The sequence below is a fragment of the Amblyomma mixtum genome, chromosome 3 (assembly GCF_055824585.1).
Source record: "Amblyomma mixtum isolate Tamu chromosome 3, ASM5582458v1, whole genome shotgun sequence".
Classification (NCBI taxonomy): domain Eukaryota; kingdom Metazoa; phylum Arthropoda; class Arachnida; order Ixodida; family Ixodidae; genus Amblyomma; species Amblyomma mixtum.
Genome location: NC_143014.1, coordinates 51,755,505 through 51,775,791, shown reverse-complemented (window position 1 = coordinate 51,775,791; position 20,287 = coordinate 51,755,505). Strand labels below are relative to the sequence as shown.

The 20,287-nt window shown below is 49.2% G+C and overlaps 1 non-coding gene across 1 annotated transcript; it reads right to left on the bottom strand.

Moving 5' to 3' along the window:
* Window positions 1–3,626: 3,626 nt before the first annotated feature.
* On the bottom strand, window positions 3,627–3,700 carry TRNAI-GAU (transfer RNA isoleucine (anticodon GAU)). The gene has a single exon. It is a non-coding gene; the product is annotated as a tRNA-Ile (tRNA).
* Window positions 3,701–20,287: the final 16,587 nt, after the last annotated feature.

The following is a 20,287-nucleotide window of genomic DNA, read 5'->3' as shown; positions in this document are numbered from 1 at the left end:
ACGAGTCACCATCCGAGCTTCTTACCCAGGCTGGTCTTAGCACTATTAGTAGTCGCGCCAAGCATACACGCCTCAAATATATTAAGGCGAAAGCCTTTAATGTCTCATCGTTGTAAGCAGCAGTTGTCGACAGAAATGTCACGCTTTTCAATTGGTCGAAACGGTCGTGACGTCACAGTGCGCAAATTTCAAACGGGGCCAATTGTACTTTGGCTAGTAACCATGCAACCAATTGAAGGGATCGTATAGCGATGCTCCAAGTAAGTGGGACTGAACTTAGTTAATTGCTTAATTACCCAATTAGCCTAATTAACTTTTCTAGTCAGGGCATATAAATAAATAAAACCGAGTGGGAAATTTGTCGAGCTCGGGAATCGAACCCCGGTCTTCGGCGTGCGAGACGAGCACGCTATCCACTCCGCCATGCCAGCTCGATGTTTTGGAATGAACAAAGGCGCCTCTAGTGAATACGGTGTCTTCGCTCACTCCCATCCTCCTCCCTTCCCTTCCCGCGAGGTTTAGGTGTCCGCCGAGATATGAGAGACATACATTTCCTTTCCTCAAAAACCAATTTACCGACGAGCGAGGCGTAGAACCCAATGGGCGATGGCGGTTTATGGACTCCCTGACAGCGTTGCAAGACGCTGTCGCGTTCCACTCTTAGAGGCGAAGCTTAACATCTTAACCACACATCAGTGACCCCACTTTGGATCAAAAAAGTGTCCCCCTTAATTTTCGACTAGTGTCTACTGAGATATGTGAGACAGTTACTGCGTAATTTCCTTTCCTCAAATACAATTTTCATTTTCTTCATTACGGGCTCTCTTTGTCTTCTTTCACTGCCACTTCCTCCCTTCCTGTACGGTGCGGTTCAGGTGTCCACCGAGATGACTGAGAATTACAGCGCCATTTCCTTTCCTCAAAAAGCGTTGCGTTCAAAGGGCAAATGGGGGTGGTGGCGGGCAAATGGGGGTGGTGGCGGGCAAATGGGGGTGGTGGCGTTCCGTGGACTCCCTGGTAGCGCTACAACACGCTGTCGCGTTCCACTCCTAAAGGCGAAGGTTAAGCGTCATTAATTAGCAGTTAATTAGTATTCAGGCATTAATCAGTAATTAACCAATAATTTGTGATTTGTCATCACTTAGGAATAACTACTCAATTATATGTGACGCCACCAGTGCCACAGAAGCAGCGAAAGTGGTGCGGAGAACGCTTTCGCCTCTACGCACTTTAGACAGTCAAAGTGTCCCCTGAATTTTTTTTATCTTCTCTTGTCTGGAACCTTTAAAATCAACAGTGAGAGTTACATCTCCCGCTCAACTCACCGCAGCACTAGAACACAACACTCTAAGCATTTAATCGAATACCGGGCACACAGCAACACTTTTAAGCATTCATTTTCCCCCCAAGCAGTCCGTGAATGGAATGCCTTACCTGATGACGTGGTCAAGTGCCCGTCCCTGGAAACAAGGGCGTCCGCAGAATTTTTTGCAGGGGGGGGCCCCATTGGTTGTTGGCGCCGGAGGGGGGGGGGGGGGGCATGTTCGTAGCAAAAAGGCACTATTTGCGGTATGAATTTATTTATTTATATATAAATAAAAAATAAGTGAAATACACACATGAAATAAAAATTACAAACAGCAAATCAAAGTGTGGCTAGGAGAGATACATTGCAGTTTATCAACGAAGAAACAATTAAAATTAATAAAAAAATCCAAAAATATACTGTCACTTCGTGGAGAAGAGTGCTCAGTATTGCTGCATACGGGTTCTCGACTCACCCGGATTGATGACCAGCACACAGCACAATATGGTCACAAACACGCAACTACAGTCACTCAGTCAGTCTTCCTTGAACAGCAACTGTAGACTCCACGGATTTTTCTGGGCGAATTGCGTGATTACACGGGTGATAAATTCATTTCTGTGCTTCATTACACGCTCTCGGTGTACACTCGTCACACACATTGATTGGAAAAACGGTTGAACGCGTACGTTGAAAACAAAAGATGTCTATACATACAACGAAAACTTATTTACAAGATAAATGCACGCTCGCAGCTTCATACACCTCGCTCCATCTTGCTCGCGCATCCGCACAGTCGAGCAACCGCACGCACACTGCTCGCCGCTCGTAGTTTTCTCGTCCACTGTCTTGGTTGTTCTCAGCTTCGTTGACAAACGGCCACTAAAAACACCGAAGCACAAATACAGAGGCGCGCACACGTGCAAGGGCTTACTTCCGTGCGACTTCCAAGGGGAAGGGACACTCGCCACTCCGGTAGGAAAATTTGTTTTGTGTGTTTTTATGGGGTTCAGAGCCCCAAAACGACTCAGGTTATGAGGAACGGAGTAGTACAGAGCTCCGGATAATGTCGACCACCTGGGTCTCTTTACCGGGCACTGACCTCGCACAGTACACGGGCGCTGTTGTCATTTGAGGCCCAGCCAGAGGTGACAGGCGAGCCAGGCAGGCGCCATCGGGCTGCGTTGACCAAAGGCGCAGGTTTTCGGAGAAGACGCAAGGGACGCTGGTATGGGGGCGCCTCTGGAGACTGCGTCGCCGTGAACAAAAGATGCTAATCTCCTTTGCCGAAGATTCTGATAGCGGCGCTTCTACCGCACTGCGCTCTCCCGTGGATCGGAGGCACAGCGAGCGGCGGCGGCGCCAACTGATCGCCCGCTTGCCCATGAGCAGCCCGACAAAGCGGGGGTGGACACGGCTGATTTGTCTTTCCCTCCTGAAGAATTCATCGGTGGCCGGCATAACGAAGGCGAAAACAAGATGCACTGTGCACTGTCTGCCTCCGTGTCGCTATCTGTCTAGAGATCAAAGAAACAGGCACCCATCTCAAGACGGCTCGAAACACATGCTCGCCGGTGCCGCTGTATGTCTGCAACAGGTCGGCCTTCAACAGAGCTAACGATGGCGTGGTTTGAAAACGGCATAAAGACGCGTGCCCGGACGCGACATTTCGCAGATGTGACCCAAAGCGTGGAAGCGGGGCTGCTTTTACCCTTTTGGCTGAGCGCACCACGGCCCCTGGCGTGCGGCCATCACTCACGGTTCGAGGGAGTGATTTTCCAGGGGGGTGCAGCCGCCCCCCCTTGCCCCCCCCTCCGGACGCCCATGCCTGGAAAGCTTTCTTTCCCAGCTATCAACTGTACCCTGAATGCAGAATGTTCTTGATTTGTTACTTTTGCCCTCTTGCAAATTTTTTGTGACTTATGATCTCTAACTGTAGTTTTGTTTCCTTTGTTCCACTGTGCCAACTAGAACTGTATAACAATAATCTGAGAGTACTTTTCTTACTGTCGTTTTCTCCCCTTGTATAACATGCCCCAATCCTGCAACAGCCTCGGCATGAGGCTAGCAGTATGTACTAAATAAATAAATAAAATAAAATACCGTCACGCAGCGCAGAAAGCAGTTGTTCAATAAATTTGTTGTTGGAAGAAATTGACGCTTAATCTGATGATCGTCAAATGTTTAGGGGAATCTCCCAAGATGGAGTAGATTTGTAATAAGGGAGTAATTACTCATTGACGTCCACCCAAGCGCAGCCATACGGCTACAAAGGAAAGCTATACAGCTTTCTCAGAAACTTCGCAGTTAAAGAAAATTCTTCCTGGTCCGGGGCTCGAACCCGGGACCATAGCTTCATCGGAGCAGTCGCTCTACCAATTGAGCTAACCGGGACGGCAAGCTTACGGCAGGGCGAGAGCGAATTGATCAATAACTCGAAGTGGGAACAGTGTTCGTCAAACAGTGTTCCTGACACTCCCAAATTAAGTGATTTTGCGAAGTGATTCTGTGGCATCTACTGCAGAGCTCAGGCTCCCCAGTGTCTTCATCGTGTAATATAAAGTAGGGAAAGAATCTGTTGACCTGAAGCCTCCTCCAGGCCCTGTACTCCTTTGGAGTGAGTGACCTATCCGGAAGTGAGAGTGTTCTCCTATCCAGTCTTGGTGTTTCAGTTATTTCTTTATACGTTATAAGAGGGTCTTTATTCCCACTCAGGGGCACTTCCAGAGCAGCTCGGATGTATAATTCTCGAGCGAGAGTGTGAGCAGCCTCATTCCCCGCAATGCCCTCATGAGCAGTAACCCATATGAGGGAGACCTCTCTGCTTGAGGAGTATCTTCTTAGTAATTTAGTGGCTTGACTGGAGACCACCCCCTCACAAAAGTTTTGAACAGCTGCCTTACTGTCAGACAAGATGATCTTGGCTTTGGTACTGGCAATAGCAGCCTCCTCTGCCACCAATGCACTCCTAGTATTAATCGATGCTGCAGTCACTTTCTCCCCATTCCCATCAACGACGGCAATGACGGAGGCGCCATGGGACCCACAGGTTGCGTCGCAGAAGGCTATGTTACCCGGCGGGTCCCGGACAAGATTGTTCATTATTGTTCGAGCTCTATGTCTTCTCCTTTCTTTATCATGCTCCGGGTGCATGTTCTTAGGTATACTGGCCATTTTGAGATGCTTCCGTATGTCTAAGGGGATTAGCTCCGCAGTATACGGGGGCTTCCTCTCGCTCTCTCCTAGGTCACTGAGGATCTGCCTGCCTGCTATTGAGGAGCTAAGCCTCCAAATCTGCGCTTCTCTTACTGCCCTGGTGATCCCCGCACAGGTATTGTGGACTCCCATGCTAAGGAGTTTCTCCGTTGAGGAGTTCGGTGGGATGTCGAGAGCTCTTTTGTATGCATTTCGTATTAACTTGTCTATTTTCTCCTCCTCTTGCTCACTAAGCTTCAGAAATGGAGTCGCGTATGCAATCCTACTCACTATCAATGCTTGTACTAATCTCAGGAGACAGTGTTCTCGCAGGCCTTTGTTTCTGAGGGAGATCCGCCTAAAGATACCTATGACCTGGGTGACATAGGTACTAAGCTTCTTGATAGTGGTTGTGTTACGCCCGTTCGTCTGGAGAAAGTATCCAAGGACTCTTATAGTGTGAACTCTAGGTATTAACCTACCACAGACGACAACCTCTATCGAGCCGTATAGGTGAGGGAAGCGAGTCTCTTTCTTAATCTGGTCTTTGGTATTAAGCGAGAAGGTCTCAGATTTTTGAGGGGAGCAGGAAAGCCCTCTCTCCAGAGCATTGTTTTCAACTACCTCTGCCGCTGTCTGCAGTCGGTATGAGATGTCAGCGTTCGTTCCCCATGCTATCAAAATGGTTATATCATCAGCATAAATGATGTGCTTTAGCCCGTCAATGTTATTTAGTCTGTCGGATAGTCCTCTCATGGCAAAATTGAAGAGCATTGGAGAGAGGACTGAACCTTGAGGGGTCCCCTTATTGCCGAGCCCAATCTGCTTTGAGGAGAACCCTACAAAGCTTATAGTTGTCTTTCGATTGCTTAAAAATCTTTTGACATAGTTAAAGCAATTGATGCCTACTCCACCTTCACTGAGGCCTTCAAGGACCGCTCCGTGCTCAACATTATCGAAGGCTTTTGTAAGATCCAGACCCAAGATTGCCCTGCCCCCTTTAGTTCCGTCGGGATCATCAAGTATCAAGAGGCCTTCAAGGACCGCTCCGTGCTCAACATTATCGAAGGCTTTTGTAAGATCCAGACCCAAGATTGCCCTGCCCCCTTTAGTTCCGTCGGGATCATCAAGTATATCATGTTTAAGCCTTAACAACGTCATGTGCGCTACGACACGGTCTATAACCTACCATTTCAACAGGCCAGAGTCCCTCGCTCTCCATGTAGCGCGAGACTCTTGTTTGCACTACCTTTTCCATGAGCTTGCCCAAGCAAGACGTCAGAGAGATGGGTCTCATGTTGCCCAGATCAAGACTTTTGCCCGGCTTAGGGATAAGCACTAATTTAGAGACTTTCCATTCCCCCGGTAAATCTTCCCCGTCCCAAATCTTGTTCATTAGCTCAGTTAGAAGAGATAGAATTATCATCCAAGTTCTTCAGAGTGGTGTTGGTGATCCTGTCAGGGCCTGGAGCCGATTTCTTTTTCAGGTCCTGTAACGCTGCCCACACCTCTGCAACCTCGAATGGAGAATCTATGCTTCTATTTTCCCTGCCTTCATATTCCGGTAGTGGTGAGCCTGGGTCTTGACAAACATAGGTTTTGCGAATCTTATCTAGCAGGTACTCATTACTCCCTTTGAAATTATGCTTGATTTTGGTTTGATTCAGCCTAGTCTCCCTCTTGGATTTGGTTGGATTAATCATATACCTGAGAATGGCCCAGGTTTTGGATAGGCTCATATTAGATCCAAGTTCATCACACATCCCCATCCAGTTCCTTTCGCACAGATCAGCGGCATGCTTTTTTATGCTTTTGGTTAGCCTCGCAATTTCTCTCCTAATATTCTGATCCCATCGTTGGCTTTTCAGTTCCCTTTCCAGATCCGCTTTCTTTCTCAGGAGATTGGCTAGTTGACTGTACAGTCGAGGCACCGCTAGGGTGTCTTGAATAGTATCTGTTGCTTCCCTTAGGTCATTATTTAGTCCCCTCTGCCATGCCTTGAGAGTAGGCCAAGCTTAACTTCCAGGGATTGCCTAATTCCTCGGAATTTATCCCAGTCCGTGATTTTTCTGCTGATTTTAGGAGCTCTTCGGTTGAAGACAATGGTGATCGCCCGCACATAATGATCACTCCCGCAATTCTCTCCAGTGTTCCTCCATTCCACATTGCCACATCTATGTGCTAGAGTAAGATATGTGACGTGTCATTATTGATGCTGTTCCCAGATCCAGTGGGAGCTGTCGGGTCCGTTAAAATAGACATCCCATTGATTAGGATGGCCTCTAGGAGTCTTTTTCCCTTGGTTGGTGCTGCCTGGTGGGTCAGGCTGTAGCATTTTAAATTAGCGCGAAGACCACATGGTCTCACGCAGAACACGTGCCGCACAAGGCGCGTGAGCGCGAGTGCCGCGGTTTCTCGGGAAGAACTGCAGAGCAACAACCAAGCAAACGCGCTTCTTCTCTCTCTGCGTCTTTCCCGTTTTCAACTGATGTGCCCGCCTCGCCAGGTTATTCCGCCTCCCGAGAATGACTCACCGAATCGCCTCGCGTGCACTCGAGGCCACTCGGAGCTCAGAGCGCTGTAACGCACTTGCTACTACTTGCGCCATCGCGCGGCCAGCCAAGCAAGACCTCAACTAGGCGAGTCGGTTGGCAGGCCTACGCAGAGATGGCGCTGCCTGTCTCGCTCCAGGCCACGGCAGTGCAAGCGTCGCGCCGGCGGCAGCGGCGGAAGCGGCGGCAGGTGCGGGCGACCGGAAGGAGAGGAAAGTGCGGGCGGCCGCCGGGTTCCGCGTGCCCCGGGCGAGGCGGAAGCCGCTGGTCACTGGGTTAATGGGAGGAGGGGAGGGACAACAGGGCCGCCCGGACAACGACCCCGAGCCGGCCGGCCGCCGAGTGCACGGGCGGCATCATCGATCGGCAGCCGTGGCGAAGCCCGGGCTTCGACCACCGGCTCCGGTCGCCGGCATGCCGCGACGACACCTCCGGGGACCGCTGCTTTTGCCCCGACCTCCTCTCGGGAGAGCCCGGGCGGGAGCAAATTTAACGCCCACCGCCCCGCAGAGGTCGTTGGCACGAAGCTCGGGTAGCGCGCGCGGCGAACACAGGCGGTGCCGGCCCCGGCCGTCCTGTCGCTTACCGTTCCTGTCAACACACTTGAAGTTTCGAGCACAAAAACGACCTGTCCGTCCCCATGTCGCTTGGAACACGCGATCTGCAGTTTGTTTAATTTGTGTTTTGCGCGTTGCTGGCGTGCAGCTTCGCAATATGACGGGAAGAAAGAAGTTTGCGTCGCCGCGGACGACGACTCTGCAGCACAGTTATTTTTATAAAATCGAAACTTTGTCGGTACCTGATGCCCTGGTTTTGCCTGAATTTCAAAACATTTTCAGCACATGGGATGAAGACAGGGAGAAAGAAAGCAGGGAAGAGGAAAGACAGGGATGTTAGCTAGTTTCAAGTCTGATTGGCTAACCTGCGTCCGTCAGCAGCGGATACCTGTTCGAAAACATTTTTATTTTACGCGTGTATATTTAATCCGGAGTCCCTGTACGGCTTTACAAAAGGGGTATTATAAAGGTGCAAGGAAAACACGGTTAAAGCGCGTACACGTAATGGCGTTTGGGTTGCCTGTGGGGAGTCCTTGGGACCCATATGTCGGCCTGCGGCAACTGCATGCATCAGGGCGCTTTCCTCGCCGTGAAACGGCGAGGCTACAGACCAGAAATCTGCGTCTGGAAACGATCCGCTGTCCAAGCGGTTTTAAACGGTGCGCAGGGCTACTAGGGGAATATCGAAGCGAGGACAGAAGCAGAGGAGATCACATACGACTGGTTTCTTCCCACCTGCACGTCGCAAATCGGTGATAAAGACGATCAAAGACCAGCACACTTTACTAAATACGATCTTCCAGGGCTGCAAAGGCGAAGACCACAATACTGAAGGGTTATTCCCCAGCTGTAAGCCTATTTAAGAATTGAATAAAAAAAAATACAGAATTAAAATCAAAGGCCAACAGGGTGCACCGCTATTGTTTTCGCTTGGTAGAAGAAAATCAACAGCCTACTACGAGTGTACTCATCAGAAAGAGGAAATGGCATGCAATTCGGACAGCTCAGTATGCACCTCTCTATGCCAGCATCCAGCATGGTTTCCTGTCGTAGCTTCCCTGCATGCCAGGCGATTCCTTGAGTAACAAAATTAAATCGCTACATTTAAAGAGTGCTCGGTTTAGTCTCATTCATACAGGGCTTTCATGAAATGAATCGTATATAGCCGAGGAACATGACTGCTGAACATACCGCATGACTGAACACAGGGCGGGAAATGCACGCCGGAATAATTGTGACGCGTTCAACTTCGCATAGATTTATTATGATGTGCTTTCTACCCCTGCCGTAGTGCGCGGAGCTTTCAAAAGAAGTGCTCAACATAGCTATGTGTAATGTAGAAGTTATTGCCCTGCCGTGTACAATGCATCGTTCAAACTCGCGGCGTCTTCAGCAATGTCGTAATAATTCGTAAAAAATTTACTTCCATTCACACGGAAGTGGAGACCTAGGACACTATCTGCCCGTTTCTTCGTTATTGCTGCCACGTGATGAACTTGGGCTCTCAAAAATAACGCGGTCCTTTATCTCACAGACGGACGCTGCAGCGCGGATACCTAACGAGCGCTCGTCAGACATTCTCCTGACCAGCACACAGTTGCGAAGAACAAGATACATTGAATTAGGGAAATGAACGCATTACGCCGATTGCAACAACGGTACAGGAGCAAAGCTAAGACAGTTGTCTGCGTGGACTAGAGAACACACATTTGCTACAGTCTGATATGAGCATGGAAAGCAGGTTTTGATGGGCCGGACGATCTCGTTCGGTCAACGTATTCAGCGAGGAAGCGGTCGGCTCTTGGTGAGTGAACGCCACCGAGCGCGCACGCAGAATTATGCAAGCCACGTGCACCGCTGCCCCGCGCGAAACGCCCTTTCGATTGTCGGTGTCCACGTTTTGGGTGGCTGCGCGCTGCCCCGATAGAAGTCGTGAAGGTTAAGTAATCCTCTTTTTAATGCCTTTAGACACGGGTGCTTGCACCACAGGTAAAAACAAGATTGCAGGTGGCACCTGTAATGTGTCACTCGGCCAAACACTCTCACCAATAACGTGAAAACTGGCCGCGAAATGTGACAGCAGGAGTCGCGTTATGCGAAAATAATCGGCATCTTTTCTTTACCTTATTCAGTACTACTGTCGTTTTTGTGGATGGTAAATTTTGAGAATGCACATAAGTTAATTGCCCGCCGCGGTGGCTCAGTGGTTATGGCTCTCGGCTGCTGACCCGAAAGACGCGGGTTCGATCCCGGCCGTGGCGGTCGAATTTCGATGGAGGCGAAATTCTAGAGGTACGTGTACTGTGGAATGTCAGTGCATGTTAAAGAACCCCAGGCAGCCGGAATTTCCGGGGCCCTTCACTACGGCGTCCCTCATAGCCCGAGTCGCTTTGGGACGTTAAACCCTAATAAACCAAACCATAAGTTGGTAATTTCCCCGGCCCCTAGCGTCACGGCTGTCATTCGTGTCACCCCAAACCGAGAAATTTACCCGAGCGGTTTCCGAGTGCAGAGAGTTATGGACCCGCAATAGAAGATGGAATGGTGCATCAAAGAAAGAGGAAGCGCACTTTTTCTTAGGTGTGGCATCGCCGCCATTGAGTCTGAGTGTTAGCTGCTGCCGAAACAGGCGAACCTCTAACAAGGTAGCGCTGTTCCCTGCGCTATTTATACATGAAGTAAACGCCGTTGATGGAACTTCCTTTATTTATTTGCTTTTTCACAAACTCTATTGCCTTCAAGTTTTTCGTGCAGTCGAAAGCCATTAGCTGGAGCTTACGCGACGCGGCAGGTTTCGGTGTTGAAACAAGCCGCCCATAGTGGAACGAAGTTGGTTTGGTTTATGGGGTTTAACGTCCCAAAGCGACTAAGGCTATGAGAGACGCCGTAGTGGAGGGCTCCGGAAATTTCGACCACCTGGGGTTCTTTAACGTGCACTGACATCGCACAGTACACGGGCCTCCAGAATTTCTCCTCCAAAAAAATTCTAGCCGCCGCGGCCGGGATCGAACCCGCGTCTTTCGGGTCAGCAGCCGAGCACCATAACCGCTGAGCCACCGCGGCGGCGGAACGAAGTGCATCGCCGCCTACAAGACTATCACTTCGAAGTCCAGCGTTCAGCCAGCGCCAGCTAATGCGATTTCTTTATGGAACTCGTCATGAATTCGTCTTCATAAAAGAGCTTTCTGGCTTCGTCAACTCCACAAATTCCTCATTATGTGGTCGCTCCAAGTAGTATAGTATATGTTTTTGTGTCTGAACAGGAGCTGTTGTTAGGGGCTGTTTGTTTAGCTGAAGGAGGACCTAAAAGGGAAAGAAAAAAGTGCGAATGTGAAGCCGTTCCTGCATCCGTAAACTGCAACTCACTAACTCACTATGCGGGTGTTCTGATCGCCCATCGGAATGTGTAAGCCAGACGCATAGTCAAAGGGGAAAGAGAAGATAGTGGAGCGAAGGGACTCATGCTCCCCCCCCCCCCCCCTCCCACCGCCCCCCATCTCAGCCCTCCTGGCAGTGCTCTTGTTGGACATGCGTTTCCCAGCAATCCCCATCTTCAACCCTTATACTATATTAGATTATGTTGCTGCCCCCCCCCCCCCCCCCGTCCTCTCGCTACGGGTGTGGTGTAGCTAAGTACTCAGTTTATTGTATGCCACAGGCTCTTCTTCCGTCGGAACACGAGACAGATAGGCTCGGGGCACATACGCGCAGTCAGACTGTGATTGACGCGCTTGTCACTTCGGACAGATGAGTGCTACAGTGTTGCGCGAGCGCGCAGCAGGTCGTCCAGAGGCGTCCGCCACCGCGGCAGACTGCCTGCGCGCATTGCACGTGGGCTCGGGAGTCGCGTTTCCGACAGCCTAATTTCGCGCGTCGCTCTGCTCTGGTGGCCCAGAAGAAGGGCTGCGGCGGCGAAAGCGGCAGCTGCCGGAGGGCCGAAGGCCGCTGCGGTCCGCTTCTCCCGCAGCGGCGGCGGCGGCACGTGACCCAAGTGCGTTTACCTTTCCTCCAGGCGCGAGGACCTACTTTGCGGCCAGGAAACGTTATCGCTCGTTACGGTGCACATTGCATGCGTTGCGTAACAGGGTATTTTTAGAGTCGTCGCGTGCGGCGATCAGGATAAAAAGGTTTTCACGTCGTCAGCTGACTTCCGAGGCCCGGTTTTTGCTCTTCTGCCCTCCTCTATCCCCACACCTTTGCGCTGCCTTTACATCTTTTTTTTATTTCATTCTGAGAAATCACTGCGTTTAAAAGAAGTACGGTGGTCAGGTGACTAAAGCTCGTACAGCTTGAGCTCGTTACTGGTTTTGTGGTGTTGTGAAATGGTACTTACAGAGCCCTACGCCCCCTTGGCTTGCCCCATTTTGCTTCGCTGTTGTGTAAGTGCGATCAGCAAATGAAAGAAACATATCGCTGGCCTTGGAGACGTATTTTCTCGCTGTCTGCCATCAGCTACAAAAAAATAATGAAAATCTTCGCAGCGACTCGTAAAATTTCACAAAAATAAAAGTGGCACACAGCAGCCACAATCACCGAATCTCGTTTTGAATCGCTTAATTAGATGCTTTTCATAGCATCACAGCAAATTTGAGGTGCATTTCAAAAGTCTTAAAACTACACAATTTATTTCACTCAGCAGAAAGCAAAGTTCCGCGTAATGCCGAATTTCTTCTGCCCGCAGCATGGAATTTCTCGAAACAGTGTGCGAAACCAGGGCAGTCATGTCGCTTCCTCTTGTGTATACGTGTAACGTTCTGCTGATACATCAGTGAAATGCTTGTGCAGGCTGAGTCAAAAGTTCCCAGGCCACAGGGTCTGCTTTTTGAGCAGTAGATTGAGGCGCTTAAAGACACCTAAGAAGCAATTAAGGTTCTCCGTGGTGATAATGATGCTTCTCGCGCCCTTTACAAAGATTTTGAGGCTTGGGGGTGTCGTAAATGCCCCACTACATGGCTGAAAACCAGATCATGTGACGAGATTTTTTACGCACCCTGCACATATTACAGTAGACGCTTGTTTTAGAAAGACTGTCAAGGGGCAATGCACGTTTCTTACACGTGCGCAGAAGCTAGCGTCAAAAGTGGAATTTATCTTAGATAACACCACAAACCGAACTTCTTGTATCGACGACTAAGCTCGGTTGAGAGCGTCATGATTCTGACGTAGTGTTCATGATAGCAGTAAAATAGCGAATAAGTCTCGAGCGTGGAAGACAACTGTCATGCGCTGTCTCTCACGCTGATACTGAAATGGTCGTTTAGCGTCAACTCCCCCCCCCCATTCCCCCCCCCCCCCCCCCCCCGCTTGGGTCCTATGATGAAGCCAAGCGCTGCACGAGGTGCGTGTAAGACACGTGCAGATGCGACGGAATTTTTTTTTCTTTTTTGCTCCGGCATTGATCATGCACTCGCACTAAGGTACTCAGGCATCTAGATAAAGAAAAATGAAAAAAAAGTGAACTTCCCGCTCATACTTGTATTGCATTGTATCGTATTGTATTTTACAGCACTGAATTGCATTTCACTGCGCTGTACTGTACTGTACTGTACTGTACTGTACTGTACTGTACTGTACTGTACTGTACTGTACTGAACTGTACTGTACTGTACTGTACTGTACTGTACTGTACTGTACTGCGTTGCGTTGCGTTGTGTTGTGTTTTGTTGTACTGAATTGTATTGTATTGTATCTACATTACCTAAAAAGGATGGAAGTTGGGGTAAAATCTGCAGTGGACAGTTTTAAGGTTGTCAACCTCCAGTACAATGGCAGCTGCACGCTTATAAACTGTCCCCTTACATTCCCACGACTTGAACCCAGAGGATAAAACAAAGAAACAATAAAAAAAACTGTCCGATACCGCCTGTGGCGGCAGTTTGCGCATAGAGTTGCGTAATTCCCGACACAGATTTATATGAAGGCTACGCGCTCATAGTCCTTTTTCCGCATATTGGTACGATGTGGGTTTTGTGTACCGTATAGTTGCACGTCGGCTATGATGGGCTCCGTAGCGGAAGGCTCCTGCAATATCTATCGCATGAAGAGTGCGACATTTCTCCTTTAGGTTGCATCAAGTTAGCTGTAACTTGTTTTCGTTTACTTTTTGCTCTACACAACGGAGAAAGCCGGCAGGCAGTACGATGTGCGGATTCGAAGACCTCAAACGGACGTGGAACCATAATCTTAGAACACTGTCAATTCTGTCGCAGAATGTAGCTATTATTCAAGCTAAGAAAATGGACCAGCATGGTAATCCCGAATGACATTCGTTCTGGGAGCTGTTTGGCCATGACTTTACCAGGGTGGGACTAGCGTCGTGGCTGGATTATTTCCGCGCCTGGTTATTTTACACGTACAAACGGCGGCTACGTGGACATATGAATATAGTACAGCATAAGATTACGTGTGCTCTTTATTTTGTTCTCGTGCTATTTCTGGCTCCTGGCCTGAGTTAGCCTTGACTGTCACACGCGAGCTTGATTGCTTTCACACGCGTTTGGAGAAACCTTACGCATGACAGACTTTTTATGCACAACATAATACGAAGTTTGCCGATCTGCGGTGTAATTGTGCCTAGTGGTTTGAGCGCCCGTCTCGGCTGCGGGAGGTGGGCAGTTCGAAACCCACCGCCGGACACCCACCGGTACAAAAGGGTACAAGCGTCCCCCGGCCTGGCGCTCGGCTTCCTTTAGGGGTGTACGTTTGGGAGAAGTAAAAAAGAAGGGCCACAAATTGGGCTTATGCCGCACGAGGCGGACTTATGGTTGCTTGGCGGGGGAACTTATCACTCATCCGCCAAGGCAACTGTTTGGTCTAAGACCCTTTTCCCAAGCATTTCACCCTAGAAGAGCCGAGCACCAGGCCAGGGGAAGTCTTGTACCCATTAAAGAAACCGGTGGGTACCCGGCGGCACTGGGGATCGAACCCAGCACCTCCCGAATGTGAGGCGGATGCTCTACCAAAAGAAGGCCACGCTTCGGTCTCTTCGGTTATCCGTCTCTTTACTCTATCGCTCATCTGATGAGTAAAATTGAGGCAGATGTTCTGCTTCTGTTTTAAAACCCAAACTTTCGTCCCACCGAGGATCATTGGTTCATCGGCGGAAGACATTTAAAGAAGTGAAAGGTCACCGATAGACAGTCCGCTTCGCAGCGGTCGAATCCCGCTGCACCGACACCCCGTGCCAGCTGAGTTTTCATTCGGCACGCACACAGACATGTTGCCTCCGTGCTCCGGTATCACTCTGCCGCACGTACGTAATCAGTTTCCCCACGCCAAGATGGGGCAAATACATTTTCATAATTTGCAACAAGGAAGCGCCGCGCGAGTGAGCGCGTGCCTCATTGATTTCCCGTCCATGTTTTCCCCCAGCGCGCGGGTGGGCGGCTTGCAAATGCCGAGAGCTCTCGTAATCTCATGACCCTTCGCCAATTTGAGGGGCCTCGCAGGGTCGTGAATTATTGAGCCTTTCGGGCTGCCTCGGACGCTCGCACGGCTTCGATGCGTGATCGCGCGACGTGCGCATCTGGGGCTCTGTCGGCACGCACGCCCTCCCGGGGTGGGCAGCGGCAGTTCTGGCCAGAACAAGCGCGGCGCGAGCCCGCTCCATATAGTTCCACTCGAAGGGCTCAAGAATAGAAAGGCGAACGTCGATTGGATAGCGTTCCGCGCATAAAGAACAAATGCGCTTATGAGTCGAGGAGCCACGCTCGCGCATAGAGAAAACAGACGCGCGTCGATTGCGGTGTAAAATGAGACGCTCGTCGCATACGTAGTAGCCCTCTGTCCGGTCTTCTTCTCGGTTCCTTTGTTCTCTTATCGGCCATGCGACCTCAAAGGACCGCTCGCGCGAAACACCCTGGCCTGTGGGCGCGCTTGGTTGGCGCTCGCTGTCCGACACGAAGCAAGCGCCGCTGGAAGTTCCGCTGATAACTTGTTTAGCTTTGGGGGGGGGGGGGGGGGGAGGGGGGGGGGCGGCTACGCTAAGAACCCCGTTGGCGGCTCTCGAACGCAGAACCGCGAGCTGAGTTGGCACCCCTCCTCCCACAAGTCTAGTGCGCCCGCTGCCTGCCTCCGGCCCACGAACGCTGGGCGACGCGTGATCGGAATGCGAGGGCTCTCGAGCTCCTGAAACGGAATGGCTTAAGCACCGCCGTCATGCTGCAGCCGTCGAGCGAAACTCGGCAGGAGAAAGAAAAGAGCTGTGAATGCTAATGAAAGCGCCGAAATCACTGTGTTATATACGAAGGTGTGCGCGCTACATTTGCATCTGACGCGTGAGTACGCGGCTCGTGAGGGATCCGAGCGGCGGAGTGCTGGCGCCGTAGGCGCTATGAATGCGTCGCGCAATATGACGTGAGGCGATCGAGGGCTGACGCCCTTTTGGAGCGTTCGGGGCTGCTATGCAGTGTGAATGGACGACCGCTCGCTTCCGCACCTGATCGAAAATATTAAAAAATCTGGGCTAGTTTTGTTAGTAGGCGGCGCATGTGATACTGAAGCTTTTATTTGTATGTTTTTTTTATATGGCATCATAACTTCTTCATATAAACTTGCGGTATAGCCGAACGCCGTTCTGGCTACACTGAACATGACTGACTTTACACGTGTGATGTGCACGATGGAATATTCATGGAACCGTCGCTGTTCATGAACCTATGTGCTAATAGCATGAACATTACTTCGCTCCATACTCTTTCGTATAATATAATTTCATACAACAAGTATATAGTCGTATAATTTTACATATACTCTTTCATATATTACAATGATGATCGACGCAATGCACATGACTAGTGTAATGAGATGCTGTCTCTCTTTTTTTTTTTTTGCAGGAAACATGCCATAAAAACAGCTTTCCCTTCAAATTTGCGGATGCAGCGTCTGCTGATGTCTAGGCTGTGCCCTGTGTACAGAGCCCAGGGGGTTTGCTTCTAAGCCTTGTAATGGGTCTCCTGAAGCATTCGTGGCAGCCCTACCCTTGAATAAACAGCGCAAACGAAGACGAGCACAAAAGACAAGAAAACGGACGACACACTTGTCTTTTGTGCTCTTCTTCGTTCGCGCTGTTTATTCAAGATGCTTAACCAAGTAGCCCGCCAAAACGTGTTAACGCAGCTCTACCCATTGGCGGAAGCAGAACCAGAAATCTTCTTACCTTCAGGAAATTTGGAGCGCTGGAGATGCATTGCATTACGAACCACACAGTGTGGCTCAGAAGCAAACCCCCTGGGCTCCAAACTTTTGACAAAGGCTGTACATCTGGTCGTTCTGGCCAACAGTGAAAGCTTGTGTTGAGTCCGCTCATAAATTTATTCACGTAATATGATCAGTAGGCGACAAACATACGTGATGTTGCAGGGATACATGGCGCATAATGACGATGATTCCTCGAAAGTAGACGCATAGGCCGGCGCAGTCTCGCTCAGGGCCGCTGTCGACCAGCCGTGATAGCAACTCGTGACCGGGGTGAAGCGAGTTCCCACCGATGTTGTGCGCTCGGAGGTACGCGTGCTAAAGCAGTAATGCTCAACGGATTCAAGTGAGGGATCGCATTCAATCGAAGCAGACTCGGAACAAGTTCAAGCTGCTGCGATTCCCCAAGGGGCATGTATACATGTCCAACATTATCACACAAAAATTTTTAAAACTGGAAAATTGTAAGACACTGTTATACAAATATTGAAGGTAATAATCCATTCTTCCGATAAGTAGCAAAATCTCCCTTTTATAGCGTTTCTATCGTTCACATCGAGCATTTAAGGCTTCCATAGACCAATGGGGAACGCTTTTGACGATAGCAAAAACGTTAATAGCAAAAAAATTCAAGCCTGCCGACGGGAGATTTGGGGATACTTTCATCTTACAGTGAAATACTCCAATATATGAAAAAAATGCGCTCCTAAACTCTTTCGCGTTGAAAAACGCTTTCTTCCAGAAATGTTGGGTTGGTAAGGGAAAGGATGGCGCTGATGAAGCAGCATAGCAGTTCCGTGTAGGACTCCACTGTATTAGTCGCTCTTTCAGTACTTGCAGCAACAGCCTTGAATCGTTTCAACTAACTCTTTACAGCAAAAAGAGATCCCAATTTTACATTCGTGAAATTCACCTTGCGAGCTCTATAGTTTTCACATTAGAAAGCTTGTGCATTGTAGCTGTTGTCTTCTTTTTTTTTTTTTTGCTTCATGAAAAATCCGCCCTGTTTTTTTATCCCGAATATTTTTTTTTTCCTCTAAGGTATAACCTAAGCGCATAATTAAAGCGCGGCGCGCGTGGGTCATCTTTTAGCGATGCTGTGGTAGCGAGTAATTTGCCTCTAATAGACAGTCGGTTGTAGCTCGAAATTTGTTCCAAATTCTTGTTAATTCCATAGCATTGGTGTCCCGTTCACGAGAAAAGCCAGTGCCCGTCTGTCCGTGTCGCGGAAACGCACCATGGTGGGAATGTGGCAACCTGCCATCATGGTAGATGGCAATGAAATTAATTCAAATAAATTGAAAGCAAATGGCCCCTGCCCACCACGGCAATGCTCATTGGTCGAAAGACAAACAGTCTCCCGAAGAACTATATACGCAAAAATGAGCCTTACGGGAGCTCGGGAAGAGCAATCTCGGTCTCACAGGCCTCGTGGGTGGCTGTGTTTAAAACAGCCACCTGCAAGGACAGTGGCGGCGCATCGCTTGACGGCTGCGCCAGGAGTGATACGAGGACTCCCCGCGGCCTATCAATACATGAGAGAGAAGGATTACTTGCGCGCGAGGGATCTGTAATGCTACCGCATTTTACCAAGAATAGCCCAAGTTTCTTTATTTATTCATTTTATTTAAACACACTGGTAATCTCTCATTTGAGGCTGTTGCAAGAAAGGGACACTATGTACATTCAAATGAACAAAGTGCAAGCATGCGCAGACATTAGAGCAATTAAAGGTGAACAAGGCAATACATGAGCATCGAATATTCATCATACAAACAACAGTAGATGACAAGAAACAGGATTTAGTCGCATGATAGAAGATTACGCATACGAAAGAAAAATAGTAAAACAATTGTAGACAAGTTTTATATTCAGGGAACAAGAAGTAGACAAAGCAACACACTGTAGTAGGATGGATGATTGGCTAGTTCGTAATAGTTCATTTTTGGTTCTTGTTTCTTCTCTGTATTTCTTCCGTTTGCGCTGTTCCACACCAAATGAAAAGGCACAGCAACTGCTGACAAATATCATGGGTAACAAAGAATCAAGATGTAATACAAGAGTCATAAGTAAGTGAAAATATAATCGTCAACAAAAAGGGAAAGAAATGTGGCAGGTTATTAAGGTACAAGCATGTGTTTAGCCTGGTTGAGTCATGGTTTTGTGCTGGGTAGTCGGCACGTCTGGCGACGATATTAGTTCGATAGTAGTAAAGGGAGGTTTATTGGGACCTGGGAAGCGCCGGCGACGAAGACTCTTGCACAAGTAATCGGTGAAGCAGCGGGGCGAGAGGCAGGGTCACAAGGAGCAGTCCTCCAGCACGAGCGTCAGCCGACCGCCTCAAGAGCTTCGTCGTCGTTGGCGTAAGGGCATGATCATCTTCATTCTAGTAGCATGAGTAGATGAAGACTACGATGCGCAGTGCGCAGTACCACAGTGTGTATATTAGTTCCATAGTAGTATTAGTTTATGAAGACGATGATGTGCAGTGCACAGCCCGAGAGTGTGTTGCGCCTGTGTCTCGGCCACTCCCTCGTAGTGGGTATGTGCCATTTTATTTGAGTCTAACCAACCAACTAACCAGTTTAAAACGAGGCGTTGTAGGCTGCGGCGATAGCATAGTGCCCTCGTGCAGTGGCCAGCGAAGCTTAGCTGTTCCTTCCGCTGTCGGTTCGAATGCCAGTCGTTGCGGTGTTTCTTTCATTTATTTATTTATCGTTTGGCCAAGGTCACCCTAAAGGTCAAGCTTCACACAAAATCGGTGAGTCAGTTTTGACCACGAGAAGTAGTGCTTTCGCATTAAAAGAAAAAAAAAAGCAAGTACACCGCCCATCTACGTCATGGTTGAGACTACAAAAACTTTGCTTGATGCGTCGGCGATGAAAGTTCCGAGTGATGCGCGGTTGGCAGCGTCGCAAGGAAAACTTCCTCTCACTGATTACTTGAGTGAAAAAGGAATACCTGAATATGTCCTTGTGAAATCTATTCAGTTAGGTGCTTAGTTTGCTTTGTTCTGGTACTGCGTGCATTTGAACGGAGTCAGTACATACTCGTATCGATTTTCATGCTGGCATTAAGAAGGAAAGAAATTTGAAGCGCAGTAATTTGGCTTGATTGTGCATAGTAGTGAGGCCGCCTTTCCTTAACCGTTCTGTAGGGGAATCATGACGACGATATTTGTTGTAAATAAATCTCACCGCTTTCCGTTGTACACCCTCCAATTTTTCTATGTACTGTTTACGGAACGGAAGCTGACATTTTATTCCATATTGTAGTAAAGAGTGAACAAGGCTAAAAACCACACGCAACTACCCACGACCGAATATAGAAGAGCCCGTACCCCGCCCTGCATTTATTTTTCGTCTTGAGCGGTCGTGCCTATAGTTCTCATCGAAAATTGCGGCGGATGCTCAGCACCCACCCACTCTAGTTGTGTCCAGGAGAAAAGATTATAGTTGGGACAAAGCAGTCCAAGTCACCAA